Consider the following 16,590-nt stretch of genomic DNA (forward strand, 5'->3'; position numbering starts at 1 on the left):
TTAAGCGCGTTATAAATACGTAACTAAGACAAAAAAAAAATACACAATTACGCAACTAAGAAAAACAAACAATTCCTGTAACAGCGCCTCGATGCCTGCGGGCTGTGTGAGCGCTTTATAAATGTAAAAAAAAATAAAAAAAAAAAATGGCCCGAATATCTGGTATTATTATTCCTAGATAGAAGCAAAGGCTTGTGCAGTAAGCACGGTAAAGGTGGCATTGCATATGTTAGGCACAAATTCACGAGGCCACAGAACTCTCCAGTCATGAGGACAGTTTACACCCCCACCCGCCACATTGTTTGTTCATTTTTCTTGAAAGTGTTGTGAAGATGTGTCTTTCACCCAAAAGGAATGTGCCTTACAAGGCCGCGATTAGAGGCTAGCGCCTGGTGGACATGTTATCTTATTTGGCTAAAGCACAACCCGGCCCATTCCCGAGTGACAAAGAGTTATGGCCCATATAACTGACTAAACCCTAAGATGCCTGAATTCCATGACACCAGGTGCCCTTTGACCATCAACCCCAAAGTAACAAGCCCTGAAATGTTCAAAAGGATAGCTATGATTTATCATTGCAGCGACAATCGTTTGATTTGAATTGGGAAGGTGCTGGGATGGATAAATTATAGTCCAAACAAGGGTGGAGACCTGGGATTTGGATGGCGTGGAGGGAGTGCGTGAAATGCGTGGGTGAAGGTTGCCCTGGAACCTCCTCTGCATCTTTTTTGAAGCCTGCCAAGTGCACAGTATGAGTGATAAATAAGCTGAATAGTAGTAGTGTAGTTAGGTTTTATTCTGACCTTCGACGTGAGAAGAAGATGAGCATAGAAGTGCCCTTGTGATGGAAGACAGACGGACTGGGGTGGGGCCAATAAACTGCCTTTCCATATGGATAAAGGCAGCACCTGTATAGGGTCCATCAAATCAGCTGTGCGGTGCGTATTACATTTATTGTGTCATTATGACAATGTTTTGCCTTAGATGTTTCTGCTTGTACCTTTTTTGGCAGACCGTTCTATGGAGTGTTCAGGGGCTTGCTTTCAGTGTTCACCCTACAAACAACAAGCACAGAAGAGGGACTAGCAAGCATGATTCACCCCAACATACAGAATTTTGATGTGAAAGGCAATTACATTGCAAATCTCCCAAACAACAATAATCATGTCAGTAGTGCCTGTGCAGCAATGACTCTGAGGTGCTTACACAGAAGGATGTAATTGGCCCACATCTGTTGGAACACATGTGTGGCCACTGGAACCTCAAGGTGGAAACCCACAATGACACATTGAGACTTTAATTGATGAGCCAACTGGGAGTCCACTCTAGGTTATTTGACAATTGTAAGCACTTTCCAGGCTTCAGTGGTGAGGTGAAGGTGCCGGGCCTGAGGGATCTGTGGATTATTGCAACCTAAGGGATGCCTGCTGCAAGTAGACAGAGCATGAGCATGGATGCAGAGAGGATGGCCACCATGGACAATGTTCATGTCACTATGAGTCAATCAGTTGTGTAGTTGATGACACATATGGTCCCAGAAACCCACTAAATTATGATACATCCCATGGCTTCTGACTACTACTACTACTCCCACTGTAAGTATGTGTGTATTGTGGACACACTCCATGCAATGAGTCCTTGCTCCAAGAGGAACATGCCTTTTTTGTCTCTTTGCCTATGATGCCAATGCATCATTAGCACAGTCGACTGCACATCAGTTCAATGTGTGTAGCACACACTTACCTGTAGTGTCCAGTAATGATCATACCTTCTCCACTGATGCTTTTGTTTTATAGGATGTGGTCTGCAGTGTACAAGGCTGTATAAGTGCAAGGCTACAGGGTGTGCTGGCACACAGGTGCATGGTGGTAAAAGCTGGCAATAACACGATTGAACTTTCTTTAGAACAGCAACTTGACCTCATGAAACATTCATAAACATTGCCCCATGAGAAGAGGATGATGTTGAGGACTACCCTGACATCCAACACTGAAGTGACTGAAAGATCTCAATGCCTGTTTGCTGACTTCCCATGGATGTGTATGACAGGGCTTGCATGAGCTATGTGAAAGTCAAATGTTACATTCACCAACAACTGCAGTGTCATTGGACACCCATGAGAGCTGGTGTTTAAGGGTGTTCATGAGGAGGAAGGGGATGCAACTGATGTGTGTTGACTATATTGTGTATTGTTACTCGTTCAGAAGGTTGATAATGAACTGGGCACTACCCTTCAGACAAATGTTGCATTTTTTCCATGAACATAGAAGAACATGTGGAAGAATGCATGGGGGAAATGAGAGAAATTCTGCTGAGCAAGTCTGTGAATCCTCTGAATGAACATTGACTGACAGTGCAGGGGCTGACATGAAGTCCAAGTTGACTGTGTGTGTGTTGTTGAAAGCAAAAAGCCAACAAAGGCTACTAATATCAAGCCTGTTGTAAAGAGATACATGAAGGTGCTTGAACAATAGTGAATTAGGGAGATGCCACTCACCATTTTCCCTAGTCAGACAGGACATAGTAAGCAGTAGTCATTGTGAATGACGTTCTCTGGCCTGTGGATTTGGGTGGGTTTGGGTGGGTGACTTACAGGTGTCAGTCAGGAAGAAGTAAAAAACGTGTGTGGGGTCAGCTTGAAAACATGATACATATAGTGGTTTATAGTCATAATGTAGAAAACAAAATGTCGACTTGCAAAAATGTAGAAAAAAAAATGTAGAAAACAATAATGTCGAAAACCTATACATATAATGAAAAGAGTCAATTTTTAGAAAAAAAAATGTCGAAAAAATATGTCAATTAGCACTATCAATAAATACATAAACAAGAAGAGTATCATTTACTAGGGGGGTCCCCCCACCCCCCTCACCCAACACCCCCCGGCCACCCCACCACCCTCTCACCCCTCATACTCAACACATTTTAATTATATATATATTTATTTATCTTTTTCGAAAAATTCGAAAAAATGTAGAAAAAATTCGACATTATTGGTTTTGGACATTATTGTTTTCTAAAAAAAAAATTCGACATTTTGACTTTCGACATTATTGCTTTCTACATTATGATTGACCACCACATATAGTGTAGTTGAAAGGATATAGGGGAGCAACACTCATCATGTAGTGGAGCTGTTTTAGTGCATGTCTACCTTATGGGGACCTGAGTGAGGTAACTGTGATGCCATGTCCAGATGGTGTCCATGAGCAGCAACCTCAACATTGAGTTGAATAGTCTGGCCTGTGGGGAACGAGACAGGGGTTTAAATTACTAGAAGGAGCATAAATGATGTGTGAGGAGCAGGGCATCTGGATGTGTCAACTCATGTTTCAAAATGGTCCACACAAGAACTTTGCTGAAGCATTTCAGTGCAACCCTTAGGATGGCGGGAAACCATTCCACCATCCTTTTTCTATGGCATATGATCAGCATGATATGGTATGAACCAGCTCAAATTGAGTATACTTGTTTACTTTGAGAAATATTATACAATTTGTATTTTTATGTTTTAAACTTTGATGAATATGTATATGAATAATTGTATACTCTATGTTAAGGGATTGTCTTTTTATTGTGATATGTATTTTGCTTTTATGGCGACAAGGCGGAATACAGCATTGTTGATGATGATGATGATGATGATGATGTTTGAGGAGCACAGCATATGGATGAGTCAACTCATGGTGCAAAGTGGTCAACGCAGAAACTATACTGAAGCATTTCAGTGCAACCCTTAGGATGGCGGTAAGAGAGACGGACAGTTACCTACAAGTGCAAAGTGTGTCCTAAGTGTGTAGTCTGACCTTTGGACTGCCTGCAGCATTTCCAGAGTGGATTTGTGCTCAGAACTCTGATAGTTTCCCTGGTGGTCAAGTGAGGCTTGGCGTGTTACTCACATGCCTTCATTGAAAGATGTAAAAACTCTGATGCAGAGCATAGTGGACACATAAAAATGGTGTCCTAAGTGTGCAGTCTGCAGTGAGGACTGTCTGCAGCGTTACCGGACTGGATCTGTGCCCGAAACTCTGCTAGTTTTCCTTGTGGTCCAGTGAGGCTTGTGCTTCTTACCTGCCCTCAGTGGAGGGTATATAAACTATGACGTGGCGCATAGCACACATATTGCAAATGTGCCCTAATTGGGCAGTCTGCAGTCTGCAGAGCTGCGGAGGAGCTACATTGAATGCTGAGCCAGGAACTGTCAAAGTGGTGAGTTGTGAACAAAACACACAGCCAAACTTGGATAATTACAATGTTTGACTGTAGCCATGCCAGGGAAAGCAAATGGTAATGCCAAAGATACAGCCTATGGCCCGCACTACAAAGGAGTAGAGGAACAAAAATACTACCCCTGTTCAGAGCGTGGTAATTATGGAAGTGAGCAGCATCAGAAAACTACTGTGATTGGTAAAATTACCTATTTTTTTGGAAAGGGCAACATCACCAAAACCACTGGGCAAACTGGGGAATAGGGGGAACATGAGTGAGGTACAAAGTACCAAGTCAATCATAGTAATAGTTCCTTGTTAAACCTCTGTTATTCACTGCAATCAGAGATATTGCAGGTAGAATGAACAACAAAAACTACCTTACAGGAAGCAATGGAAGAACCCATGGAGTGTCTGAGGCAATACTTGAACCAAAGCTTCATAGAGACTCTGGACATTTTTGCAGATAGAAGTAGCATGATGTGTGATGGGTCCACTGCAGAGAGCTTGATATTGACACCCTCCTCGCTTGACTCATTGCAGTTTGTGGTCAAAATACTTTTGAAACTTTGTATCAAGATTCATGCAGATCTATGTGCACATGGATTGGTAATGCAACAAATTCAAACTTGAATAAGCAGGGGAGGACATAAAAAAGACCATTGGGAATCTATGCAGATAGTTCATCTGTGTAAAGAATATCCATAGCCGTACAAGGTAAAAAGAAGAAGGAAGTACACAACCCAAAAGCATCTAGTGAATATAAGGACAACACTGGATGGTACACGTTTTGGAAAGAAAAGAGGCGGCAAATAAAACTAAAAATCCAGAACTCCACTCTCCATCTAAAGATAATAAAGGGAAAATGAATGCTGTGACCGAAGATAATGTATCTCCCCTTAATCATAAATCGAAGAAAGCATGGAAAGAAGCAAATTGGCGAAATAAATGGCTCTGCAAAAAGGAAAATACCTTACCAAGATGGGTTAGGAGGAAATTTGAGGATAATGGAAATCGATAGGACTCATCTGAGAAATGTGATGAACATAAAGGGATAGTAACCATTGAACTTACTAGATGCGATTTGGAAACACCTGGAATAAGATGTGAAGTAATGGATAGATGTTCAACACCGGACATGTGAGAAATATTCCTAAGCAGAAAGGGCAGAAACAAAATGAATATGATAGTGAACTTGATCAGGACAACCAGGCTGCCCCTATTATTACTATGTTGGAAGGTCGGTCCTTAGTGGGGGTTGATCGGGACATACAGAACACACACACTAAGCTGGCCCAGGGTGTGAAGGACCAGAACAGGCTATTGTGATGCTGGAAATGCATTGGAGGGACAGGGCCTCCTTGTCCTTGTCCTGTACTCCCATATACTGTGTGTTCTGTGTTGTCTTCTGCACAGAAGTCCAGATGGGACTCCTGGCAGTGAAGCTCTTCCTCTTTTTTGTTGTGGTGAACAGAGACATGTGGGATACTCTTATGGCACCCATGGGTGGGGGTACAGCACTGTGCCCCTAGTGTATGTTTTGGGCACCTGTGTGTGGCCCACAGAGCAGGGTATGGGCTGACGGGAGCTCCATGCTGAAATTGACCAGTGCTCCATTTTGGGATACCCAGGCCCTGCCATAAGAATCAGTGGGTTCCTAATAGAAGGCAAGATGGCCCCTCTGGCCTCTTGGTTTCTATTGCCTGTCACCTTGCTTTCCCAAAGTCCTTGGAAGTCCTGACTCTGTCCCATCCCATGACTGGCTGTTGGGTGGAAGAACCATAAATGGTATTGTGGGGAAGTCCAGGCCAGGCTGGGTGGAGCCTTCCCAGTGACTGTATGTTGTGGCTACACCATTGGGGAGGGATGTAGGTGAATAGAGTGTATGAGCAATATTAATTCTATGTTATGTGGGTCTGGTTTCTCTGTGTGTGACACAATGCCTGAGACAGACCTGCCTGAAAATGACATGAATGCAGTGTGGTGTGCTGTAAGGTGTCTTGGTGGAAGTGAATAGCCTGAATGCCTGTGAGCCTGATTGGCTGCCTTTCTGCATGAATGCCCTTCTGTCTGACTGATTAACTGAGATTGGCTTAGCAGAGTGAATGAGGGACAGAAGTGTATAACTGGGGACCTCTTCCCAATTTCTTCAGAAGCCGAAGTTGAAACTTGAAGCTGTTTATCCTTTAAGCCCATCTGGAAGAAGAAGAATTGCTGCTGCTTTCCTGCGACCAAATCTAAAAGCTGAAGAGTCTGTCAAGGACTGATCCGAGAGAGGACCTGGCTAGGAGACCTCTCCCAGAGCTACGAGGGAACATCATGCAGAAGCCGATCTTCATTGAGGTATCCTGGAAGCCAGTCCTGAAAGGCTGTCGACCGGAGAAGTGGTTCACTGAGAATCTTGAACTAAAGCACCAGGACATTGAGGCCATTGCTGTGGACCAGCTTTCGGAGGATTTCTGTAACCACTGGAAGTCCGTGGAGTCGTGTTTCTCAGAAGCGAGGACAACTTGACGCCTTGCTGCTCGATGACCGGAGCTGCAATGCTCCACCTTGCCTAAGAACATTTGAATGAAGGGCTTCCTTGCATCCCTGTTGAATGCTGTGTCTCACCGGAGAAAGTTGAGGTTGTCGACTACTGAGGAAAGACTGCCGGTCAGATTCCCACCTCCCGAAGCCAACAAAGATGCTGACCGAATGAAAATCGGAAGTCCAGCACATGGTCGGGTCCAAATCGCTGAAGCTTGCCCAAAGCCCGCTGCTGGGCCTGCATGGCCATCTTCACAGGACTTCCATGATCGATCGTCGAAGAGCACAGTGAAGATCGAAACTGCAGTTTAGACACAAGCAATCACCTTTCTTTGAGGAATCAAGATGCCCTGTGGCTCCTGCTTTAAAGGAAGTCCACTCTTGAGGGATCCATTGATGAACCGTTAAAGCAACTGTTCTAACTCAGGTACATTTGGGTAGTTGAACATTTTAAAAGGAAACAATACTCTTTAAACATTAATGGACTGGGTTTGTTAATACTCTTTATTACAGGTTGCCCAGGTGGGGGGATCATCACTCAGAACTGTGTCTTAGTAGCAAAAGAACCATCCTGCCATTGTTTAAACCAACTTGTCTTCCTTCCTTTGATCAATGTTGTTACAGCTTGCTGCATATTTTGTATGCCATTATAATTGTGAGCAGTTGATGCATTTTAAAGGAGTCAGTGTCTATGTGTGGTACCACATAGAAATTGTATATATTTGCCAGATTAGAGTTGCCCGAGTACAAAGTGTGTTATTAATTGATGTATATATCTTGAACCTTATTTTTATAAAAATAACTGTGCTAGCAGATAACAAAGTGTGTGGACATTCCTTTGCGGACAGCACTGTACTTAAGAACCAGCCCGCATCACATCCTGATAGCTTAAGCCTTGGTTGCTCGTCCAAGCTACCATATAGAGAACCTTGGCTGGGGTGCTCTGTGCCCATACACTGCCATATAGAGAGCAGGAGTATAGATACCCCTCCAGTCTTTACAGTTATGATATGACATTTATAATACTCCTGCACACAAGTGTTTCAAGGAGCGACAAGACAAGGAGGGGGAAACAAAGGGAGGACAAAACAACAATTTTACTAGGCCTTGTGTCATTCAGATTATGCAAGTGCATGGAAGAAGGAGGGGAGAAGTGCCAGGGGGAGGGGAACGGAGAAGTACAGATAACTCAATAAGTGCAGCAAGAGGGTGGTTCATAGGTTCAGAGAGAAGGCCCTGTAGGGTTGCAGATACCTACCCTTAAGTGGTGGGGGAGTCCGGAGGCAGAGCAAGGGCAACTGGACATGCAGGGGCTTGGGGCCAAGTTTAAAGGGTAGCCATGTGATCAGTGCACAGAGCAGCCAAGGACATCAGCAGGGGAGAGGAAGAGAGAAAGAGGAAGCGAAAAGGAAGGTCTTGAGTTGCATCTGGAACTGGAGGTGTTTCTGCTAAAGTTTAAGAGAGGCAGGGGGGGCTGTTCCAGAGGGGGGCCCCAGCCGAGGAGAAAGATCTGCCTCCCACACTTTGCTTGGAGAAGCTTCTTGCCATCATAGGGCCTCATTCTGAGGCTGCCGGTAAGGGGTTAACGGCACCGGTAAGGGTGTGGGTGCCGTTAACCCCTTACCGCCGCATTACGAGGTTCTTTAGTGGGTCCCACTAAGGGAGGCTGGTTTTACCAGGCACCCTTAGTGTGAGCTGCTAAAGGACCAGGGAGCGAATAATGGGCTAATTATTAATGGGCCCGTTGTTAGCTCCCTCCCAATTTCCATTGAGCCCTAAGGGGGCTCGATATGGGAATGCGGATGGGTTCCTGAATGGGGAAATACCGGGTCATCCAAGGTTGGAATGGCCTGGTATTTCTCCATTCAGGGAACCCGGACCCAGTATGTGGTATGGGGGTAGCCATAGCACTAATAGCACCATGGCTACCTCCATACTCGTAATGACTCGCATAGAGTTGGAGGTGGTTGAGCAGAGAGATCAAGAAGGAAGATGTTTAGGAAGAGAAATGTGAAGGTAGTGCAGACCCAGGCCCCAAAGAGCATTGTGGATGATGGAAAGGGTCTTGAACTTGATGCTTGCAGCCACAGGAAGCCAGTGAAGCAATTTCATAGCTGGAGAGATACGATCCTGGGCTTGAGGCCAAGGACAATATGCAGACATGTTCTAGATAAGTTGTAAAGGTCAAAGAATAGAGACCAGCAGATTTAGAAAGAGGCTGTTGCAGTAGTCCATCCTAGAGAGGACGAGGGCTTTCGAGAAAGTGAGCTTCTGTGGGAAAGTGAGAAAAGGAAGAATACCACTGAGGAGCTGCAGTTGATGGTTTGGCTTTTTAAACACATTGTAGATGTGAAGAGAGAGGGAGAGGGTGGAGTCGAAGATGACCCCAAGGTTTTAAGCCACACGGGAAGGAGCAGGAAGAGGGCCCAGAGTGGGCAGCCAGAGAGAGAGAGAGAGAGAAAGGAAAGTATGGAGCAGGTGTCCCAATGAAGGGGATCACAGTCTTATTGGCATTAAGACAAAGATTAATGGGAGCACGCCATTCCTGAATTGTGGTAAGGCAGTTTTGTATGTGAGAAGGAGCTGAGGTGGCTTAGGGGAGCCTGAAAGAGAGCTAGGTGTCATCTGCATAACACTGAAAATGTGAGCAAAAAGTAGTGATGCGGTGGGCAAGAAGTGCCAGTTAGTGGTTGAAAAGCCTGGGAGAAAGGTTAGACTCCTGGGGAGCACTACAAGTAGAGAGAGAGATAGAAGAGTGGAAATACCCCAGTTGGACCTGGGAGGGTCGGTCAGTGAGAAAGGCGGTCAACCAGGCAAGGGCCTGATCAGAGATGTCATGGAGGAAATTGAGCAGGATGGCACGGTTGACCATGTCAAAATCAGATGATAGATTGAGGAGAATGAGGACAGGAGGACAATTAGAGTTAAGATTAGAGAGCATGTCATCATGGGTGTTTAGAAGAGCAGTTTCCATGCTTCTGGCTGCTCTGAAGCCAGACTGGTGGTCGTGGAGACAGCCAACAGGTGCGATATGCAGATTAGGCTGGGAGATGGCCAGCTTTTCCAGGGGTTTGCCCAGGAAAGGAGTGATGGAGATCGGGTTATAGTTAGCTGGAGAGGAAGGTTCGGCAGAGCGCTTCTTTAGAAGGGGGTGCACAGGGGAGTGCTTAAGGGGACAGTGGAAGGTTACAGTGGCAAATGCATGATTACAGAAATTGGCCAAGGCTGGAGCAAAGGTGTCAATGTGGTCCTATATGGTGCTGGATGAGCAGGAGAGAACATGCTTTGATGAGACTGTCATAGATCAAACATGTCTAGAAACATTGTCAATGATGAACATGGGAAATGAGGAGAAAGGAGGAGCATAAATGTCCGCAGATGGACCAGGAGTGGTAGAGGGGGAGGAACGGGAAGAGTGAATGGACAGGATGTCCTGAGTTTTAGTGGTGACATGAGAAGCCAATGCCATGCAGAGGACCTGGGAAGAAGCAGGAGAGGTGGAGATTGCAACAGGATTGGCCAGCTCCTGGCAGATTTTGATAGGTTGGCTGAGTTGTTTGATGCCATAGAGACGTGGGTTTGGATGTAGGCTTCCTACTTAGAGACGACAGAGAGTCTCTACTGCCTTTGGAGCAGGCAGCAGGCCAGTTTGTCTGAGGGTGTGCCTGATGCCCTCCACTTCCTCTCAGTCACCCCATACTTGCGTTTAAGTGTGGCGAAGTCGGAATCGTACCAAGAGTTGCACTTGGATGTGGCTTCAAATAGATCCTTATGACAGGGACAAGGACATCCAGAGTGTTAGAGATAGAGTGATGAAGGTTATATCATATCATATCACCACCTCTCTCTCTCCACTTGTGGTATCCCCCAGGGCTCTATACTCTCACCCTGGCTCTTCAATGTCTATCTGGCCCCTTTGTCCCATCTGGTCTCAACCTTCTCTTCTAACCTTCAATGTTATGCTTTCTTTCAGGGTTCCCTCAGCCTCCTCTCCTACATAAATCATTCCTGATTGTCTATCTGTGATTCAGGATTGGTGCACCTCTAACGATCTTTGCCTTAATGCCACTAAAATGGAGATCCTTCACATTGGGACCCCTGCTTCTGCTTCCCCTCTCTCACTCTGGCCACCCTGATTCGGTCCATTACCCTCGCCTTCCTGTGAGGCAAGAAACCTTGGCATCATCATGGACTCCACCCTCTCCTTCTCTCATCACATCACGGACATTCCCACAAAGTCTCACTTCAAGCTACACCTCCTCAGAGGTATTCTACCTGTTCTCAATTTCCCCCAGAAGTTCACTGTCTCCAGAGCCCTGGTTCTCTCCAGGCTGGACTACTTGACCTCATACCCAGGGACCATATCTCTCCGGCCCTGAAACTCTCCACTGGCTACCAGTGGATACAAGGATCAAGATCAAGACCCTCTGCTTTGTTCACAAGCCTTTCTGGGCTTGGCCTGTACTACATCCAACTCTCTCTTCTAAAAAACCTTCCCTCTAGAGCCCTTCTTCCGCTACCTCCAACTCTCTGAGGGTCAGACGCTTCTCCAGGCAGAGAGTGGGGGGTAGATATTTCTCATATGCAGGTACCTCCCTCTGTAACGGCCTCCCTGCCCATCTCAGACTTGAGACGGACCACCTGAAGTTCCAGAAGCAGCTCAAACCCTCCTATTCTCCTCTGCCTTCTCTTTCTTGCTCCCTTGCTAACATTGTTTGGTTCCCTCAGAGTCTCAAAGGGCACAAGGCTTCTCCACGACCCGTCTTGCTTGCCTTGCCTACCCTGCACTAGGGGCTGTAACTGTAATGTCTACAGCCCCCTGCACTTACCTAGAGCTGCGCTGAACTGGCTGCACTTACTCAGTGTCATGCTGCTTTAATCGCACTCTCCTCTTCTTCCTCTCCCTTGCACTGCCCCATCTCCTTCCCCTTGCACTTCTATTGTTGCACTTGCATGGACCAAATGACATAAGGCCTAGTAGGATCATTTGTCCTGTCCTCCCTATTTCTTCCCTCCCTTGTCTTGTGGCACCTAGAAACACTTGTGTACAGGCGCCCTAAAAATGCCATATCATATCATATAAAAGAGGGCTGTGCCAGTGTGTGAGTGAGCCAAAGGGGCAGGAGGAGGAGAGAAAGTAGCAGCAAAGGCCTCAACTGACACACGCTTCATGGGTCGGATGACCGAGAAGGTAGGTGGCTGTGCTGGAGCCGGCTTGACCTGATGGGGAGAGAGAGAGGTGGAAGAAAAGGAGAAAGTAGTCACTCCAAGAGAGAGGAGTGGTAAGAGGGTTAGAGAGGGAGCGGTCTGAGAAGATCAGAACATCCAGGGTGTGCCCTGCAGAGTGAGTCGGGGCAGAGGGAAGAATAGAGAGAGAGTTGCAGCAGTTGCGAAAGAGTCCCGAAGAAGGGCTACTAGCATCCAGGTGGATGTTCAGGTCTCATAGGCGGAGAAGTTGAGAGGTAGGGGCAAGGAAGCAGGAGGAGAGGTCAGCCCACTCAGGGAGGATGAAGGTGACCTTGCCAAGTGACCTGTAGATAGTGGCCACAGGGAGAGTGAGGCCAGGAGAGATAGAGAGCCTGCAGACCAGTCATTCAAAGAAGTAGACCTGTATTGGAAGGCCAGAAGCAAGGATCCTCTCCAGGAAAATCAAGGCTACACCCCTGCCGGGCCGGTTGATTCTGGGTTCGGAGAGGATCTTGCAGCCATCGGGAGAGTGTCAAAACTTGTGACAGAGCTGCCGTGAACCACGTCTCGGTGAGACTGAGTAGATCCAAATATAGCTTTTCCCAGAGATGGCAGATGTCAGACCAATATGAGATAGCTGAGCAAAGGTTGAGAGTAGAGATGTGGAGCAGGTTACCACATTTTAAGTTCTTCCGTGGAGGACTACAGGCCAGAGGTGCGTCCTGTGGAAGTGTTGGAGGTGCCCGAGAATGGGCAGAGTAGAGAGGAAGAGAAGGCAGGGTAGTCAGAGAGGAAGAAGCGTGTGCCAGAGAGGTGGCGGAGGAAGGAGGCAACAGGGTGGCCGTGAAGCAGCAGAGGGTGCCAGAGAGGTGGCAGAGGAAGAAGGCAGCAAAGGACCAAGAAGGGGTAAGCAGGGATAGCAGGAGAGGAAAGGAAGTTGAAAAAGCACTAGCCAATAATTGTAACTGGCTTGCTGGGTTCTTGATGGTGAGGGCTGCCAATAGGCCATGAAGTTTTAAGATCTAGTGGTAGAATGCGAGGAAGAATGGCTACTATGGCTGTAAAGAAGCTCCATTGTATTATTTAAAGGACTTGGATATCTTTTTGATCCAGGAAAGATGGTTAATAACTTACTACCAGCTTGATGGATACAGTTTATTTCCAAAAAATGCAGGAAAATGGCCATTGGAACGTCCATATGGTGGCCTCATGATAAGTATAAAAAACATTTTAGAAGCCACCCAAGTTCATTTCCCTATCCATGAGAAAAATATTCTGGCAGTAGTGGTGACATGTTTGAAGTAAATATCTATGATCCTCCGGAGTGCCAACACACAAGAGAATGTTCAGGGATCATTGATGGAAGTTGTATCTGATTGGCAAGGTTTTAATAATGTGAACTTGATCCTTGTCAGTGGAGACTTCAACAAATGATGTATTAGCGAAGAGCAAGTAGAAGAAACTGTATGGGTTAGAGCTCCAAGTAGAATGCTGGAATCTGAAGGAAACAGTCAATGTCTGATATGGATTAGATGTATGAATGAGTGTGAAATGAATACGTTGAATGGAAGGACGGTGGGGAATATCCCAATTAAATTTACATGGACGTGAGTTATTTGAAACGCCACTTTAGACTACTTTTTCTGCAATTATGCGATAATCCCTTTGGTAGATTGCCTGAGGGTGTGTGCTAATAAATACAGTGACCACTCAATGATGAAGCTAGGATTGGTGATAGGCAGCACTGGAATTGAGCCCATATTGGCTGGGGATGTGAATACAAGGGGAAATAGGGTTATCTGGACGATGGGAAACCTAGCAGAAATGAGTGAGATAGTAATAGCACAAGATGAGCAAAATGTGTTGTAACTAGAGTGCATGGCGGCTGGTGAGATGGCGATTTGGTTTAAATCTCTCATATCTGAAATTTTATTGCAGATTGGGGTATATCAATTAAAACAAGGGAACGCATACCAAAGCAGAATTGACAAGGAGATACGCGGTGCACAATCAGACACTTAGGAGAAGCATTTGCACATTGGAGGAGTCAATTATGACCCAATCCTAAGTTAGAGAAAGTAAAGAGGTTAGAGAAAGAGTATACATGGTGGGTCAGAAGATGGAGGTACTTTGTACAAAATGCCCAATGGCAGTATATGGCAGAAGTATTAAATAGTGGGAACTCAAGCAGCATATGGAAATATAGTAAGAGCTTGCATGGTGAAAAGGCAGAACTATTAACTAACCCAATAAACAGCAAGCTCTGGTGGGATTATATAAAGTCGACTGAGATGAGCCCAGTATGTGGGACCACACGGCAGTGGCAGGGTGTTGATAGGCCTATAGAGTTCATTTCTGACCAAGAATCTATATCGGCTGCAATAGGTCGGTTGAAAAAATCAAAGGCCCCAGGACCCCGATAGTGGTGCTGAAAAAGGATGCAGATTTATGGGCTACTATATTAAACCTATTATTTAGGAAAGTCTGTAAAGAAGGTATACTCCTGGGGTCTTGGAAGCAAATGGTATTGGTACCTGTATATAAAAATCCCTCTTGAGTATATCCAAGAAATTATCGATTACTTTCTTTGCTCGATGTACTAGGAAACTAGATTGCGGGAAGCTATTAAAGGAATTGGAAGTGTGGGCCAACACAGCAAACATTCTCAGCACATATCAGACCGGATTTAGGTCAGGGGTGGCAACCACACATAACATATCAGTCCTTAATCTGCTGATCAGAGCAGCCTGTAATAAGAACAACCCCTTGTTTTACGGGGTGTTTCTTGATTTCAAGGTTGCTTTCTATTCTGTTGAAAGGGAGTTGCTGTGGCAAAAGCTGGCAACTGGGACATACCAGAAGTATTGTTAAATTTAATAGTTCAACTCCACCAGGTTTACTACTGTTTGTGTAAGCTTGCATAACAGCTGGCACCCCTGTTATTCAATCTTTATTTTGCTTATCTGCCATTGGGACTAGCCAATGGAAGGAATGGCTCCAGTCACGTCGTATGGCTATCATACGCTGACAAAATTACTTTGATAGACCACACTGATTTGGGTTTGCAACGTTTGATGAGTGAGCTAGGGCTCTATGCTCAAGAAAATTGTCTTACACTTAACTTGGAAAAGACCCAGTATATGAACTTTGGATGGAAAAAGTGTGCAACTCGAACAATGTGCACTACTTCAGACCCGATTAGTCAGGTTGTGAATTATTGCTACTCGGGGGTCCCTATTAACACCTCTAGATCGCAAGAGGGGATAATAGCTTATAAGAGGATGAAAGCGTTGGCGATAGTAAACATGATGAGAAAGATGGTTTATAGTCAAAATCTCGAAAATTAAAATCTCGAAAAAAAAAGCAGAGACTGCTGCATACAGTATGAAGAGGATCCTGATGATATATAAACAGTGCCATTGCCATATGGTTCTCTATGGTTTAGAGGTCACAGTCTCAGATGATGAACAATCGACCTGGTTCAACATACTACAGGACAAGTACTGGAACAGACTACTGGGTTTGACCACTTGCTATATTTGAAAATGATAAAAGAGCTCACATGCCCACTACGCGGGCATTTTGGAATGGTGGTGAATAATGCAACTAGCTTGTTGGGAAGGCACTATGAAGCATCACTTGGAAATGTATTTGAGAATATTGGTTGGGAACCTGATTGCTCTGAAGACCGTGTAATATTAAAATATAGCTTTGTAAAAAAAGTTCAAGGCATAAGCCTCATGTATGAATTATGAACATGTAAGGTCCTTGAAATCCTACTTCAAGTATGAACGGTTAATACAAGTTCCTTATAGACCTCAACGATATTTGGAGCTATGCCTTTCGAGTGAACTAAGGTGGTTTGTGTTATTGTTAAGCTTTGGTAAACTCCCCACATTGTCTGCACTGGGCCTGTGTATGGGCCTTACAGTGGGAAAAGAAGTCTTAGAAACAAATAGGCATGTATTGACTTCCTGAAATGATTGTAGGGATATTTATATTAATTACTTTGGTAGACTGGTTCATGACCCCGAACATATAACATCAAAGTATATGCAAGGCAATTGACGGTATTATGAAGCATTTAGATGTATAAATGGAGATGGTGCACTGTATTGAAGTACAGGCGCTTTATGTAATATGGATGACAATGGAATGTTTTATTGTGTTTGTATTGGGCGGGGCAAGATTTACATGTAGTTTTAGAACTGTGATAGTAATGTAGATGTATTTGTGTATTTATATAATAACTTCGCTGATTACATATTGTGAAACATTCAATGAAATGAAACACAAATTAAAATAAATAGAAATAAATAAACATGTAAAAAAGAAAGCAAAGAGCATTGTGGCACAGCTGGGTGTGTCACAGTTCACATCACCCACAACCACTTCCACCAGAAGTCCTCTGTGCAATGACACTTGTCTACCATATTGACAAGCACATCACTTTCAAGGTGCATAAAGCAACACTTCAGAAAAATAAAAAAGAAAAAAAACCTAGCAATTCACAACCATACTGAAACACAATCCCTTCATCCCAGCAAAATAAATCACACCTTGAATCAAAACCCTGGTCCGCTCTCAGACGCATGCCATTCATACCCACATTAAAGCACTTACGGACACCTCCCTTACGCACCAGAAAGGACTCCTAAATTTTGGA

Source organism: Ambystoma mexicanum, chromosome 5q, assembly GCF_040938575.1.
Source record: "Ambystoma mexicanum isolate Mex_15411 chromosome 5q, UKY_AmexF1_1, whole genome shotgun sequence".
Lineage (NCBI taxonomy): Eukaryota > Metazoa > Chordata > Amphibia > Caudata > Ambystomatidae > Ambystoma > Ambystoma mexicanum.